Raw genomic sequence first — 16,630 nt, 5'->3', positions numbered from 1 at the left:
ACTGTTACTGCCAAGGAACGGTTTAACCTAGAAGAACATAATTTGGTGAGTCAAGTGGGAATGGGGTCCTGATCATTACCTGGAAGTGTCATCAAGATTGGGTGAAAAAATGTGTGCTGAGACTTCAGGAAACTCATACTTTTGGAAGGTTGGCAACCCCTTTTCATGAAAGTGATTTGCGCCAGTCTCTGCTTAGGGCTACATCAATAGGAAAGAAACCATAGATATAGAACTTGGAACTACTTTATTGTGTCAAGTTTCAAAGAGCTAGCACAAACCGTGTTTGATATAGAGTTCCAACTACATGTATCCATATGGGAGAAAACAGAGTGAAACCTAAAAATTAAAACTGTTTCTGCCAACGAACGGTTTAACCTAGAAGAACGAAATTTGGTGAGCAAAGTGGGATTTGGGTACTGATCATTACCTGAAAGTGTCATCAAGATTTTGTGAAACAATGTGTGCCGAGATTTCAGGAATCTCGTAGTTTTTTGGAAGCTTGGCAACCCCTTTCCATGAAAGTGATTTGCGCCAGTCTCTGCTTAGGGCTACATCAATAGGAAACAAACCATAGAGGTAGAACTTGGAACTAATTTATTGTTTCAAGGTTCAAAGAACTAGCACAAACCGTGTTTGATTTATAGTTCCAATTACATGTATCCATATAGGAGAAAACAGAGTGAAACCTAAAAATTAAAACTGTTACGGCTAATGAAAGGTTTAACCTAGAAGAACGAAATTTGGTGAGCCAAGTCGGATTGGGGTACTGATCATTACCTGCAAGTGTCATCAAGATTGGGTGAAAAAATGTGTGCTGAGATTTCAGGAAACTCGTAGTTTTTTGGAAGCTTGGCAACCCCTTTCCATGAAAGTGATTGGCGCCACTCTGTGCTAAGGGCTACATCATAGGAAACAAAACATAGAGATAGAACTTGGAACTACTTTATTGTGTCAAGTTTCAAAGAGCTAGCACAAACCGTGTTTGATTTAGAGTTCCAAATACTTTTATCCATATAGGAGAAAACAGAGTGAAACCTAAAAAATTAAAACTGTTACTGCCAATGAACAGATTAAACTAGAAGAACGAAATTTGCTGAGCCAAGAGGGATTGGGGAACTGATCATTACCTGAAAGTGTCGTCAAGATTGGGTGAAAAAAGGTGTGCTGTGATTTCAGGAAACTCGTGGTTTTTTGGAAGCTTGGCAACCCCTTTCTATGAAAGGGATTAGCGCCAGTCTCTGCTTAGGGCTACATCAATAAGAAACAAACCATAGAGATAGAATTGGGAACTACTTTATTGTGTCAAGTTTCAAAGAGCTAGCACAAACCGTGTTTGATTTAGAGTTCCAACTACATGTATCCATATAGGAGAAAACAGAGTGAAACCTAAAACTTAAAACTGTTACTGAAAACGAACGGTTTAACCTAGAAGAATGAAATTTGGTGAGCCAAGTGGGATTGGGGTACTGATCATTACCTGAAAGTGTCATCAAAATTGGGTGAAAAAATGTGTGCTGATCTTTCAGGAAATTCGTAGTTTTTTGGAAGTTTGGCAACCCCTTTCCATGAACGTGATTTACGCCAGTCTCTGCTTAGGGCTACATTAATAGGAAACAAACCATAGAGATAGAACTTGGAACTACTTTATTGTGTCAAGTTTCAAAGAGCTAGCACAAACCTTGTTTGATTTAGAGTTCTAACTACATGTATCCATATAGGAGAAAACAGAGTGAAACCTAAAAATTAAAACTGTTATTGCCAACGAACGGTTTAACCTAGAAGAACGAAATTTGGTGAGCCAAGGGGGATTGGGGTACTGATCATTACCTGAAAGTGTCATCAAGATTAGGTGAAAGAATGTGTGCTGAGATTTCAGGAAACTCATACTTTTTTGGAAGCTTGGCAACCCCTTTCCATGAGAGTGATTTGCGCCAGTCTCTGCTTAGGGCAACATCAATAGGAAACAAACCATAGAGATAGAACTTGGAACTACTTTATTGTGTCAAGTTTCAAAGAGCTAGCAAAAACAGTGTTTGATTTCAAGTTCCAACTACATGCATCCATATAGGAGAAAACAGAGTGAAACCTAAAAATTAAAACTGGTACTGCCAATGAACGGTTTAACCTAGAAGAACGAAATTTGGTGAGCCAAGTGGGATTGGGGTACTGATCATTACCTGAAAGTGTCATCAAGAATGGGTGAAAAAATGTGTGCTGAGATTTCAAAAAACTCATAGTTTTTTGGAAGCTTGGCAACCCCTTTCCATGAAAGTGATTGGCGCCACTCTGTGTTAAGGGCTACACCATACGAAACAATCCATAGAGATAGAACTTGGAACTACTTTATTGTCTCACGTTTCAAAGAGCTAGCACAAACCGTGTTTGATTTAGAGTTCCAAATATATGTATTCATATAGGAGAAAACAGAGTGAAACCTAAAATTTAAAACTGTTACTGCCAACGAACGGATTAAACTAGAAGGACGAAATTTGCTGAGACAAGAGGGATTGGGGAACTGATCATTACCTGAAAGTGTCATCAAGATTGGGTGAAAAAAGGTGTGCTGAGATTTCAGGAAACTCGTAGTTTTTTGGAAGCTTGGCAACCGCTTTCCATGAAAGAGATTTGCGCCAGTCTCTGCTTAGGGCTACATCAATAGGAAACACACCATAGAGATAGAACTTGGAACTACTTCATTGTGTCAAGTTTCAAAGAGCTAGCACAAACCGTGTTTGATTTAGAGTTCCAACTACATGTATCCATATAGGAGAAAACAGAGTGAAACCTAAAAATTAAAACTGTTACTGCCAACGAACTCTTTAACCTAGAAGAACGAAATTTGGTGAGCCAAGTGTGATTGGGGTACTGATCATTAACTGAAAGTGTCATCAAGATTGGGTGAAAAAATGTGTGCTGAGATTTCAGGAAACTCGTAGTTTTTTGGAAGCTTGGCAACCCCTTTCCATGAAAGTGATTGGTGCCACTCTGTGCTAAGGGCTACATCATAGGAAACAAACCATAGAGATAGAACTTGGAACTACTTTATTGTGTCAAGTTTCAAAGAGCTAGCACAAACCGTGTTTGATTTAGAGTTCCAAATACATGTATCCATATAGGAGAAAACAGAGTGAAACCTAAAAATTAAAACTGTTACTGCCAACGAACGGATTAAACTAGAAGAACGAAATTTGCTGAGCCAAGAGGGATTGGGGAACTGATCATTACCTGAAAGTGTCATCAAGATTGGGTGAAAAAGGTGTGCTGAGATTTCAGGAAACTCGTAGTTTTTTGGAAGCTTGGCAACCCCTTTCCATGTAAGAGATTTGTGCAGTCTCTGCTTTGGGCTACATCAATAGGAAACAAACCATAGAAATAGAACTTGGAACTACTTTATTGTGTCAAGTTTCAAAGAGCTAGCAAAAACCGTGTTTGATTTAGAGTTCCAACTCATGTATCCATATAGGAGAAAACAGAGTGAAACCAAAAATTTAAACTGTTATTTCCAACGAACGGTTTAACTTAGAAGAACAAAATTTGTTGAACCAAGTGGGATTGGGGTACGGATCCTTACCTGAAAGTGTCATAAAGATTGGGTATAAAAATGTGTGCTGAGATTTCAGGAAACTCGTCATTTTTTTGGAAGCTTGGCAACCCTTTCCATGAAAGTGATTTGTGCCAGTCTCTGCTTAGGGCTTCATCAATAGGAAACAAACCATAGAGATAGAACTTGGATCTACTTCATTGTGTCAAGTTCCAAAGAGCTAGCACAAACCGTGTTTGATTTAGAGTTCCAACTACATGTACCATATAGGAGAAAACAGAGTGAAACCTAAAAATTTAAACTGTTACTGCCAACGAACGGTTTTTTGGAAGCTTGGCAACCCCTTTCCATGAAAGTGATTTACGCCAGTCTCTGCTTAGGGCTACATCAGTAGGAAACAAACCATAGATATAGAACTTGGAACTACTTTATTGTCTCAAGGTTCAAAGAGCTAGCACAAACCGTGTTTGATTTAGAGTTCCAACTACATGTATCCATATAGGAGAAAACAGAGTGAAACTAAAATTTAAACTGTTATTTCCAACGAACGGTTTAACTTAGAAGAACGAAATTTGATGAGCCTAGTGGGATTGGGGTACTGATCATTACCTGAAAGTGTCATCAAGATTGGGTGAAAAAATCTGTGCTGAGATTTCAGGAAACTCATAGTTTTTTGGAAGCTTGGCAACCCCTTTCCATGAAAGTGATTTGCGCCAGTCTCTGCTTAGGGCTATATCAATAGGAAAGAAACCATCGAGATAGAACTTGGAACTACTTTATTGTGTCAAGTTTCAAAGAGCTAGCACAAACCGTGTTTGATTTAGAGTTCCAACTACATGTATCCATATGGGTGAAAAAAGAGTGAAACCTAAAAATTAAATCTGTTACTGCCAAAGAACGGTTTAATCTAGAAGAATGAAATTTGGTGAGCCAAGTGGGATTGGGGTACTGATCATTACCTAAAAGTGTCATCAAGGTTGAGTGAAAAAATCTGTGCTGAGATTTCAGGAAACTCGTAGTTTTTGGAAGGTTGGCAACCGCTTTCCATGCAAGTGATTTGCGCCAGTCTCTGCTTAGGGCTACATCAATAGGAAACAAACCATAGAGATAGAACTTGGAATTACTTTATTGTGTCAAGTTTCAAAGAGCTAGCACAAACCGTGCTTGATTTAGAGTTCCAACTACATGTATCCATATGGGAGAAAATAGAGTGAAAGCTAAAAATTAAAACTGTAACTGCCAACGAACGGTTTAACCTAGAAGAACAAAATTTGGTGAGCCAAGTGGGATTGGGGTACTTATCATTACCTGAAAGTGTCATCAAGAATGGGTGAAAAAATGTGTGCCTAGATTTCAGGAAACTCGTAGTTTTTTGGAAGCTTGGCAACCCTTTCCATGAAAGTGATTTGTTCCAGTCTCTGCTTAGGGCTTCATGAATAGGAAACAAACCATAGAGATAGAACTTGGATCTACTTCATTGTGTCAAGTTCCAAAGAGCTAGAACAAACCGTGTTTGATTTAGAGTTCCAACTACATGAATCCATATAAGAGAAAACAGAGTGAAACCTAAAAATTACAACTGTTACTGTCAACGAACGGTTTAACCTAGAAGAACAAAATTTGGTGAGTCAGTGGGATTGGGGTCCTGATCATTACCTGAAAGTGTCATCAAGATTGGGTGAAAAAATGTGTGCTGATATTTCAGGAAACTCATAGTTTTTTGGAAGCTTGGCAACCCTTTTCCATGAAAGTGATTTGCGCAAGTCTCTGTTTAGGGGTACATCAATAGGAAACAAACCATAGAGATAGAACGTGGAACTACTTCATTGTGTCAAGTTCCTAAGAGCTAGCACAAACCGTGTTTGATTTAGAGTTCCAACTAAATGTATCCATATAAGAGAAAACAGAGTGAAACCTAAAAATTAAAAATGTTACTGCCAACGAACGGTTTAACTTAGAAGAACGAAATTTGGTGAGCCAAGTGGGATTAGGGTACTGATCATTACCTGAAAGTGTCATCAAGATTGGGTAAACAAATGTGTGCTGAGATTTCAGGAAACTCGTAGTTTTTTGGAAGCTTGGCAACCCCTTTCCATGAAAGTGATTGGCGCCACTCTGTGCTAAGGGCTACATCATAGGAAACAAAACATAGAGATAGAACTTGGAACTACTTTATTGTGTCAAGTTTCAAAGAGCTAGCACAAACCGTGTTTGATTTAGAGTTCCAAATACTTTTATCCATATAGGAGAAAACAGAGTGAAACCTAAAAAATTAAAACTGTTACTGCCAATGAACGGATTAAACTAGAAGAACAAAATTTGCTGAGCCAAGAGGGATTGGGGAACTGATCATTACCTGAAAGTGTCATTAAGATTGGGTGAAAAAAGGTGTGCTGTGATTTCAGGAAACTCGTGGTTTTTTGGAAGCTTGGCAACCCCTTTCTATGAAAGGGATTAGCGCCAGTCTCTGCTTAGGGCTACATCAATAAGAAACAAACCATAGAGATAGAATTGGGAACTACTTTATTGTGTCAAGTTTCAAAGAGCTAGCACAAACCGTGTTTGATTTAGAGTTCCAACTACATGTATCCATATAGGAGAAAACAGAGTGAAACCTAAAACTTAAAACTGTTACTGAAAACGAACGGTTTAACCTAGAAGAATGAAATTTGGTGAGCCAAGTGGGATTGGGGTACTGATCATTACCTGAAAGTGTCATCAAGATTGGGTGAAAAAATGTGTGCTGATCTTTCAGGAAATTCGTAGTTTTTTGGAAGTTTGGCAACCCCTTTCCACAAAGTGATTTGCTCCAGTCTCTGCTTAGGGCAACATCAATAGGAAACAAACCATAGAGATAGAACTTGGAACTACTTTATTGTGTCAAGTTTCAAAGAGCTAGCACAAACAGTGTTTGATTTCAAGTTCCAACTACGTGCATCCATATAGGAGAAAACAGAGTGAAATCTAAAAATTAAAACTGGTACTGCCAATGAACGGTTTAACCTAGAAGAACGAAATTTGGTGCGCCAAGTGGGATTGGGGTACTGATCATTACCTGAAAGTGTCATCAAGAATGGGTGAAAAAATGTGTGCTGAGATTTCAAAAAACTCATAGTTTTTTGGAAGCTTGGCAACCCCTTTCCATGAAAGTGATTGGCGCCACTCTGTGTTAAGGGCTATATCATACGAAACAATCCATAGAGATAGAACTTGGAACTACTTTATTGTGTCAAGTTTCAAAGAGCTAGCACAAACCGTGTTTGATTTAGAGTTCCAAATACATGTATCCATATAGGAGAAAAGAGAGTGAAACCTAAAAATTAAAACTGTTACTGCCAACGAACGGATTAAACTAGAAGAACGAAATTTGCTGAGCCAAGAGGGATTGGGGAACTGATCATTACCTGAAAGTGTCATCAAGATTGGGTGAAAAAGGTGTGCTGAGATTTCAGGAAACTCGTAGTTTTTTGGAAGCTTGGCAACCCCTTTCCATGTAAGAGATTTGTGCAGTCTCTGCTTTGGGCTACATCAATAGGAAACAAACCATAGAAATAGAACTTGGAACTACTTTATTGTGTCAAGTTTCAAAGAGCTAGCACAAACCGTGTTTGATTTAGAGTTCCAACTCATGTATCCATATAGGAGAAAACAGAGTGAAACCAAAAATTTAAACTGTTATTTCCAACGAACGGTTTAACTTAGAAGAACGAAATTTGTTGAACCAAGTGGGATTGGGGTACTGATCCTTACCTGAAAGTGTCATCAAGATTGGGTGTAAAAATGTGTGCTGAGATTTCAGGAAACTCGTCATTTTTTTGGAAGCTTGGCAACCCCTTTCCATGAAAGTGATTTCTGCCAGTCTCTGCTTAGGGCTTCATCAATAGGAAACAAACCATAGAGATAGAACTTGGATCTACTTCATTGTGTCAAGTTCCAAAGAGCTAGCACAAACCGTGTTTGATTTAGAGTTCCAACTACATGTACCATATAGGAGAAAACAGAGTGAAACCTAAAAATTTAAACTGTTACTGACAACGAACGGTTTTTTGGAAGCTTGGCAACCCCTTTCCATGAAAGTGATTTACGCCAGTCTCTGCTTAGGGCTACATCAGTAGGAAACAAACCATAGAGATAGAACTTGGAACTACTTTATTTTGTCAAGTTTCAAAGAGCTAGCACAAACCTTGTTTGATTTAGAGTTCTAACTACATGTATCCATATAGGAGAAAACAGAGTGAAATCAAAAATTAATACTGTTACTGCCAACGAACGGTTTAACATAGAAGAATGAAATTTGGTGAGCCAAGTGGGATTGGGGTACTGATCATTACGTGAAAGTGTCATCAAGATTGGGTGAAAGAATGTGTGCTGAGATTTTATTAAACTCGTAGTTTTCTGGAAGCTTGGCAACCCCTTTCCATGAAAGTGATTTACGCCAGTCTCTGCTTAGGGCTACATGAATAGGAAACAAACCATAGGGATAGAAATTGGAACTACTTCATTGTGTCAAGTTCCAAAGAGCAAGCACAAACCGTGTTTGATTTAGAGTTCCAACTACATGTATCATATAGGAGAAAAGAGAGTGAAACCTAAAAATTAAAACTGTTACTGCCAACGAACGGTTTAACCTAGAAGAATGAAATTTGGTGAGCCAAGTGGGATTGAGGTACTGATCATTACCTGAAACTGTCATCAAGATTGGGTGAAAAAATCTGTGCTGAGATTTCAGGAAACTCATAATTTTTTGGAAGCTTGGCAACCGCTTTCCATGAAGGTGATTTGCGCCCGTCTCTGCTTACGGCTACATCAATAGGAAACAAACCATAGAGATAGAACTTGGAACTACTTCATTGTGTCAAGTTCCAAAAAGCTAGCAGAAACCGTGTTTGATTTAGAGTTCCAACTACATGTACCATATAGGAGAAAACAGAGTGAAACCTAAAAATTAAAAGTGTTACTGCCACAGAACGGTTTAACTTAGAAGAACGAAATTTGGTGAGCCAAGTGGATTGGGGTACTGATCATTACCTGAAAGTGTCATCAAGATTGGGTGAAAAAATGTGTGCTGAGATTTCAGGAAACTCGTAGTTTTTTGGAAGCTTGGCAACCCTTTTCCATGAAAGTGATTTGGGCCACTCTCTGCTTAGGGCTACATCATAGGAAACAAACCATAGAGATAGAACTTGGAACTACTTTATTGTCTCAAGGTTCAAAGAGTTGGCACAAACCGTGTTTGATTTAGAGTTCCAACTACATGTATCCATATGGGAGAAAAAAGAGTGAAACCTAAAAATTAAAACTGTTACTGCCAACGAACAGTTTAATCTTGAAGAATGAAATTAGGTGAGCCAAGTGGGATAGGGGTACTGATCATTACCTGAAAGTGTCATCAAGATTGGGTGAAAAATTCTGTGCTGAGATTTCAGGAAACTCGTAGTTTTTTGGAAGCTTGGCAACCGCTTTCCATGAAGGTGATTTGCGCCAGTCTCTGCTTATGGCTACATCAATAGGAAAAAAACCATAGAGATAGAAGTTGGAACTACTTCATTGTGTCAAGTTCCAAAGAGCTAGCACAAACCGTGTTTGATTTAGAGGTCCAACTCATGTATCCATATAGGAGAAAACAGAGTGAAACCTAAAAATTTAACCTGTTACTGCCAATGAACGTTTTAACCTAGAAGAACGAAATTTGTTGAGCCAAGTGGGATTGGGGTACTGATCATTACCTGCAAGTGTCATCAAGATTGGGTGAAAAAATGTGTGCTGAGATTTCAGGATACTCCTAGTTTTTTGTAAGCTTGGCAACCCCTTTCCATGAAAGTGATTTACGTCAGTCTCTGCTTAGGGCTACATCAATAGGAAGCAAACCATAGAGATAGAACTTGGAACTACTTTATTGTGTCAAGTTTCAAAGAGCTAGCACAAACCCTGTTTGATTTAGATTTCCAACTACATGTATCCATATGGGAGAAAAAAGAGTGAAACCTAAAAATTAAAACTGTTACTGCCAACGAACCGTTTAACCTAGAAGAACGAAATTTGGTGAGCCAAGTGGGATTGGGTACTGAACATTAACTGAAAGTGTCATCAAGATTGGGTGAAAAAATCTGTGCTGAGATTTCAGGAAACTCGTAGTTTTTTGGAAGCTTGGCAACCCCTTTCCATGAAAGTGATTTGCGCCAGTCTCTGCTTAGGGCTACATCAATAGGAAAGAAACCATAGAGATAGAACTTGGAACTACACTATTCTGTCAAGTTTCAAAGAGCTAGTACAAACCGTGTTTGATTTAGAGTTCCAACTGCATGTATCCATATAGGAGAAAACAGAGTGAAACCTAAAAATTAAAACTGTTACTGCCATCGAACTGTTTAAACTACAAGAATGAAATTTAGTGAGCCAAGTGGGATTGGGGTACTGATCATCACCATAAAGTTTCATCACTATTGGGTGAAAAATGTGTGCTGAGATTTCAGGAAACTCGTAGTTTTTTGGAAGCTTGGCAACCCCTTTCCATGAAAGTGATTTGTGCCAGTCTCTGCTTAGGGCTACATATATATTAAACAAACCATAGAGATAGAACTTGGAACTACTTTTTGTGTCAAGGTTCAAAGAGCTAGCACAAACCGTGTTTGATTTAGAGTTCCAAATACATGTATCCATATAGGAGAAAACAGAGCGAAACCTAAAAATTTAAACTGTTACTGCCATCGAACGGTTTAACCTAGAATGACGAAATTTGGTGAGCCAAGTGGGATTGGCGTACAGATCATTACCTGAAAGTGTCATCAAGATTGGGTGAAAAAATGTGTGCTGAGATTTCAGGAAACTCGTAGTATTTTGGAAGCTTGGCAACCCCTTTCCATGAAAGTGATTCACGCCAGTCTCTGCTTAGGGCTACATCAATAGGAAACAAGCCATAGAGATAGAACTTGGAACTACTTTATTGTGTCAAGTTCCAAAGAGCTAGCACAAACAATGTTTGATTTAGATTTCCAACTGCATGTATCCATATAGGAGAAAACAGAGTGAAACATAAAAATTTAAACTGTTACTGCCAACGAACGGTTTAACTTAGAAGAAGGAAATTTTTTGGGCCAAGTGGGATTGGCGTACTGATCATTACCTGAAAGTGTCACCAAGATTGGGTGTAAAAATATGTGCTGAGATTTCAGGAAACTCGTATTTTTTTGGAAGATTCTCAACCCCTTGTCATGAAAGTCATTTGCACCACTCTCTGCTTAGGGGTACATATATAGGAAACAAACCATAGAGACAGAACTTGGAACTACTTTTTGTGTCAAGGTTCAAAGAGCTACCACAAAACGTGTTTGATTTAGAGTTCCACATACATGTATCCATATAGGAGAAAACAGAGCGAAACCTAAAAATTAAATCTGTTACTGCCAACGAACGGTTTAACCTAGAAGAATGAAATTTGGTGAGCCAAGTGGGAATGGGGTACTGATCATTACCTGAAAGTGTCATCAAGATTGGGTGAAAAATTGTGTGCTGAAATTCAGGAAACTAGTAGTTTTTTGGAAGCTTGGCAACTCTTTCCATGAAAGTGATTTGCGCCAGTCTCTGCTTAGGGCTACATCAATAGGAAACAAACCATAGAAATAGAACTTGGAACTACTTTACTGTGTCAAGTTTCAAAGAGCTAGCACAAACCTTGTTTGATTTAGAGTTCCAACTACATGTATCCATATAGGAGAAAACAGAGTGAAACCTAAAAATTAACACTGGAACTGCCAAGGAACGGTTGAACCTATAAGAACGAAATATGGTGAGCCAAGTGGGATTGGGTACTGATCATTACCAGAAATTGTCATCCTGATTGGGTGAAAAAATGTGTGCGGAGATTTCAGGAAACTCGTAGTTTTTTGGTAGCTTGGCAACCCCTTTTTATGAAAGTGATTTGCGCCAGTCTCTGCTTAGGGCTACATCAATAGGAAACAAACCATAGAGATAGAACTTGGAACTACTTTATTGTGTCAAGTGTCAAAGAGCAAGCACAAACCGGGTTTGATTTAGAGTTCCAACTACATGTATCCATATAGGATAAAACAGAGTGAAACCTAAAAATTAAAACTGTTACTGGGAACGAACGATTTAACCTAGAAGAACGAAATTTGGGGAGCCAAGTGGGATTCAGGTACTGATCATTACCAGAATGTGTCAAAACGATTGGATGAAAAATGTGTGCTGAGATTTCAGGAAACTTGTAGTTTTTTGGAAGCTTGGCAACCCCTTTCCATGAAAGTGATTTGCGCCAGTCTCTGCTTAGGGCTACATCAATAAGAAACAAACCATAGAGATAGAACGTTGAACTAATTTATTGTGTCAAGTTTCTAAGAACTAGCACAAACCGTGTTTGATTTAGAGTTCCAACTACATTTATCCATATAGGAGAAAACAGAGTGAAACCTAAAAATTAAAACTGTTACTGCCAAAGAACGGTTTAACCTAGGAGAACGAAATTTGTTGAGCCAAGTGGTATTGGGTACTGATCATTACCTGAAAGTGTCATCAACATTGGGTGAAAAAATGTATGCTGAGATTTCAGGAAACTCGTACTTTTTTGGAAGCTTGGCAACCCCTTTCCATGAAAGTGGTTTGTGCCAGTCTCTGCTTAGGGCTACATCAATTGGAAACAAACCATAAAGATAGAACTTGGAACTACTTTATTGTGTCAAGTTTCAAAGAGCTAGCACAAACGTGTTTGTTTTACAGTTCCAACTACATGTATCCATATATGAGAAAACAGAGTGAAACCTAAGAATTAAAACTGTTACTGCCAAAGAATGGTTTAAACTAGAAGAACAAAATTTGGTGCGCCTAGTGGGATTGGTGTACTGATCATTACCTGAAAGTGTCATCAAGATTGGGTGAAAAAATCTGTGCTGAGATTTCAGGAAACTCGTAGTGTTTTGGAAGCTGGGCAACCTCTTTCCATGAAAGTGATTTACGCCATTCTGTGCTTAGGGCTACATCAATAGGAAACAAACCATAAAGACAGAACTTGGAACTACTTTATGGTGTCAAGTTTCAAAGAGCTAGCACAAACCGTGTTTTATTTAGAGTTCCAACTACATGTATCCATATAGGAGAAAACAGAGTGAAACCTAAAAATTAAAACTGTTACTGCCAACGAACGGTTAAACCTAGAAGAACAAAATTTGTTGAGCCAAGTGGGATTGGCGTACTGATCATTACCTAAAAGTGTCATCAAGATTGGGTGAAAAATGTGTGCTGAGATTTCAGGAAACTCGTAGTTTTTTGGAAGCTTGGCAACGCCTTTCCATCAAAGTGATTTGCGCCAGTCTCTGCTTAGGTCTATATCAATAGGAAACAAACCATAGAGATCGAACGTGGAACTACCTTATTGTGTCAAGTTTCAAAGAGCTGGCACAAACCGTGTTTGATTTAGAGTTCCAACTACATGTATCCATATGGGAGAAAACAGAGTGAAACCTAAAAATTAAAACTGTTACTTCCAACGAACGGTTAAACCTAGAAGAACGAAATTTGGTGAGCCAAGTGGGATTGAGGTACTGATCATTACCTGAAAGTGTCATCAAGATTATGTGTAAAAATGTGTGCTGAGATTTCAGAAAACTCGTACATTTTTTGAAGCTTGGCAACCCCTTTCCATGAAAGTGATTCACGCCAGTCTCTGCTTAGAGCTACTTCAATAGGAAACAAACCATAGAGATAGAACTTGGAACTACTTTATTGTGTCAAGTTTCAATGAGCTAGCACAAACCGTGTTTTATTTAGAGTTCCAACTACATGTATCCATATAGGAGTAAACAGAGTGAAACATAAAAATTAAAACTGTTACTGCCAAAGAACGGTTAAACCTAGAAGAACGAAATTTGGTGAGCCAAGTGGGATTGGGTACTGATCATTACCTGAAAGTGTCATCATGATTGGGTGAAAAATGTGTGCTGAGATTTCAGGAAACTCGTATTTTTTTGGAAGCTTGGCAACCCCTTTCCATCAATGTGATTTGCGCCAGTCTCTGCTTAGGGTACATCAATAGGAATCAAACCATAGAGATCGAACTTGGAACTACCTTATTGTGTCAAGTTTCAAAGAGCTAGCACAAACGTGTTTGTTTTACAGTTCCAACTACATGTATCCATAGGGGAGAAAATAGAGTGAAACCAAAATTTAAAACTGTTACTGCCAATGAACGGTTTAACCTAGAAGAACAAAACTTGGTGAGCCAAGTCGGATTGAGGTACTGATCATTACCAGAAAGTGTCATCCCGAATGGCTGAAAAAATGTGTGCTGAGATTTCAGGAAACTCGTAGTTTTTTGGAAGCTTGGCAACACCTTTTTATGAAAGTGATTCACGCCAGTCTCTGCTTAGGGCTACAACAATGGGAAACAAACCATAGAGATAGAACTTGGAACTCCTTTATTGTGTCAAGTTTCAAAGAGCTAGCACAAACCGTGTTTGATTTAGAGTTCCAAATGCATGTATCCTCAGAGGAGGAAACAGAGTGAAACCTAAAAATTAAAACTGTTACTGCCAACGAACGGTTTAACCTACAAGAACGAAATTTGGTGAGCCAAGTGGGATTGGGGTACTGATCATTACCAGAAAGTGTCATCACGATTGGGTGAAAAATTTGTGCTGAGATTTCAGGAAACTCGTAGTTTTTTGGAAGCTTGGCAACCCCTTTCCATTAAAGAGATTTGCGCCAGTCTCTGCTTAGGGCTACATCAATAGGAAACAAACCATAGAGATCGAACTTGGAACTACCTTATTGTGTCAAGTTTCAAAGAGCTAGCACAAACCGTGTTTGATTTAGAGTTCCAACTGCATGTATCCATATAGGAGTAAAAAGAGTGAAACCTAAAAATTAAAACTGTTACTGCCAAAGAACGGTTAAACCTAGAAGAACGAAATTTGGTGAGCCAAGTGGGATTGGGTACTGATCATTACCTGAAAGTGTCATCATGATTGGGTGAAAAGTGTGTGCTGAGATTTCAGGAAACTCGTATTTTTTTGGAAGCTTGGCAAACCCTTTCCATCAAAGTGATTTGCGCCAGTCTCTGCTTAGGGCTACATCAATAGGAAACAAACCATAGAGATCGAACTTGGAACTACCTTATTGTGTCAAGTTTCAAAGAGCTAGCACAAACGTGTTTGTTTTACAGTTCCAACTACATGTATCCATACGGGAGAAAATAGAGTGCAACCAAAATTTAAAACTGTTACTGCCAATGAACAGTTTAACCTAGAAGAACAAAACTTGGTGAGCCAAGTCGGATTGAGGTACTGATCATTACCAGAAAGTGTCATCCCGAATGGCTGAAAAAATGTGTGCTGAGATTTCAGGAAACTCGTAGTTTTTTGGAAGCTTGGCAACACCTTTTTATGAAAGTGATTCACGCCAGTCTCTGCTTAGGGCTACATCAATAGGAAGCAAACCATAGAGATAGAACTTGGAACCTCTTTATTGTGTCAAGTTTCAAAGAGCTAGCACAAACCGTGTTTGATTTAGAGTTCCAAATGCATGTATCCTCAGAGGAGGAAACAGAGTGAAACCTAAAAATTAAAACTGTTACTGCCAACGAACGGTTTAATCTAGAAGAATGAAATTTGGTGAGCCAAGTGGGATTGGGGTACTGATCATTACGTGAAAGTGTCATCAAGATTGGGTGAAAGAATGTGTGCTGAGATTTCAGGAAACTCGTAGTTTTTTGGAAGCTTGGCAACCCCTTTCCTTTAAAGAGATTTGCGCCAGTCTCTGCTTAGGGCTACATCAATAGGAAACAAACCATAGAGATCGAACTTGGAAGTACCTTATTGTGTCAAGTTTCAAAGAGCTAGCACAAACCGTGTTTGATTTAGAGTTCCAACTGCATGTATCCATATAGGAGTAAAGAGAGTGAAACCTAAAAATTTAAACTGTTACTGCCAAAGAACAGTTTAACCTAGAAAAACGAAATTTGGTGAGCCAAGTGGGATTGGCATACTGATCATTACCTGAATGTGTCATCAAGATTCGGGGAAAAAATGTGTGCTGAGATTTCAGGAAACTCGCAGTGTTTTGGAAGTTTGGCAACCTCTTTCCATGAAAGTGATATACGCCAGTCTTTGCTTAGGGCTACATCAATAGGAAACAAACCATAGAGATAAAACTTGGAACTACTTTATTGTTTAAAGTTTCAAAGAGATAGCACAAACCGTGTTTGATTTAGAGTTCCAACTACATGTATCCATATAGGAGAAAACAGAGTGAAACCTAAAAATTCAGACTGTTACTGCCAACGAACGGTTAAACCTAGAGGAAGGAAATTTGGTGAGCCAAGTGGGATTGGGGTACTGATCCTTACCTGAAAGTGTCATCATGATTGGGTGAAAAATGTGTGCTGAGAAATCAGGAAACTCGTAGTTTTTTGGAAGCTTGGCAACCCCTTTCCATGAAAGTGATTTGCGCCAGTCTCTGCTTAGGGCTACATCAATAGGAAACAAACCATAGAGATCGAACTTGGAACTACCTTACTGTGTCAAGTTTCAAAGAGCTAGCACAAACCGTGTTTGATTTAGAGTTCCAAATACATGTATCCATATGGGAGAAAATAGAGTGAAACCAAAAAATGAAAACTGTTACTGACAACGAACGGTTTAACCTAGAAGAACAAAACTTGGTGAGCCAACTGGGATTGAGGTACTGATCATTACCAGAAAGTGTCATCCCGATTGGCTGAAAAAATGTGTGCTGAGATTTCAGGAAACTCGTAGTTTTTTGGAAGCTTGGCAACCCCTTTCCATGAAAGTGATTTGCGCCAGTCTCTGCTTAGGGCTACATCAATAGGAAATAAACCATAGAGATAGAACTTGGAACTACACTATTCTGTCAAGTTTCAAAGAGCTAGCACAAACCGTGTTTGATTTAGAGTTCCAACTACATGTATCCATATATGAGAAAACAGAGTGAAACCTAAGAATTAAAACTGTTACTGCCAACGAACGGTTTAAACGAGAAGAACGAAATTTGGTGAGCCAAGTGGGATTCGGGTACTGATCATTACCAGAAAGTGTCAAAACGATTGGATGAAAAATGTGT

Source organism: Spermophilus citellus, assembly GCF_964194105.1.
Source record: "Spermophilus citellus genome assembly, chromosome: X".
Lineage (NCBI taxonomy): Eukaryota > Metazoa > Chordata > Mammalia > Rodentia > Sciuridae > Spermophilus > Spermophilus citellus.
Note: the sequence above shows the minus strand (reverse complement) of the source record.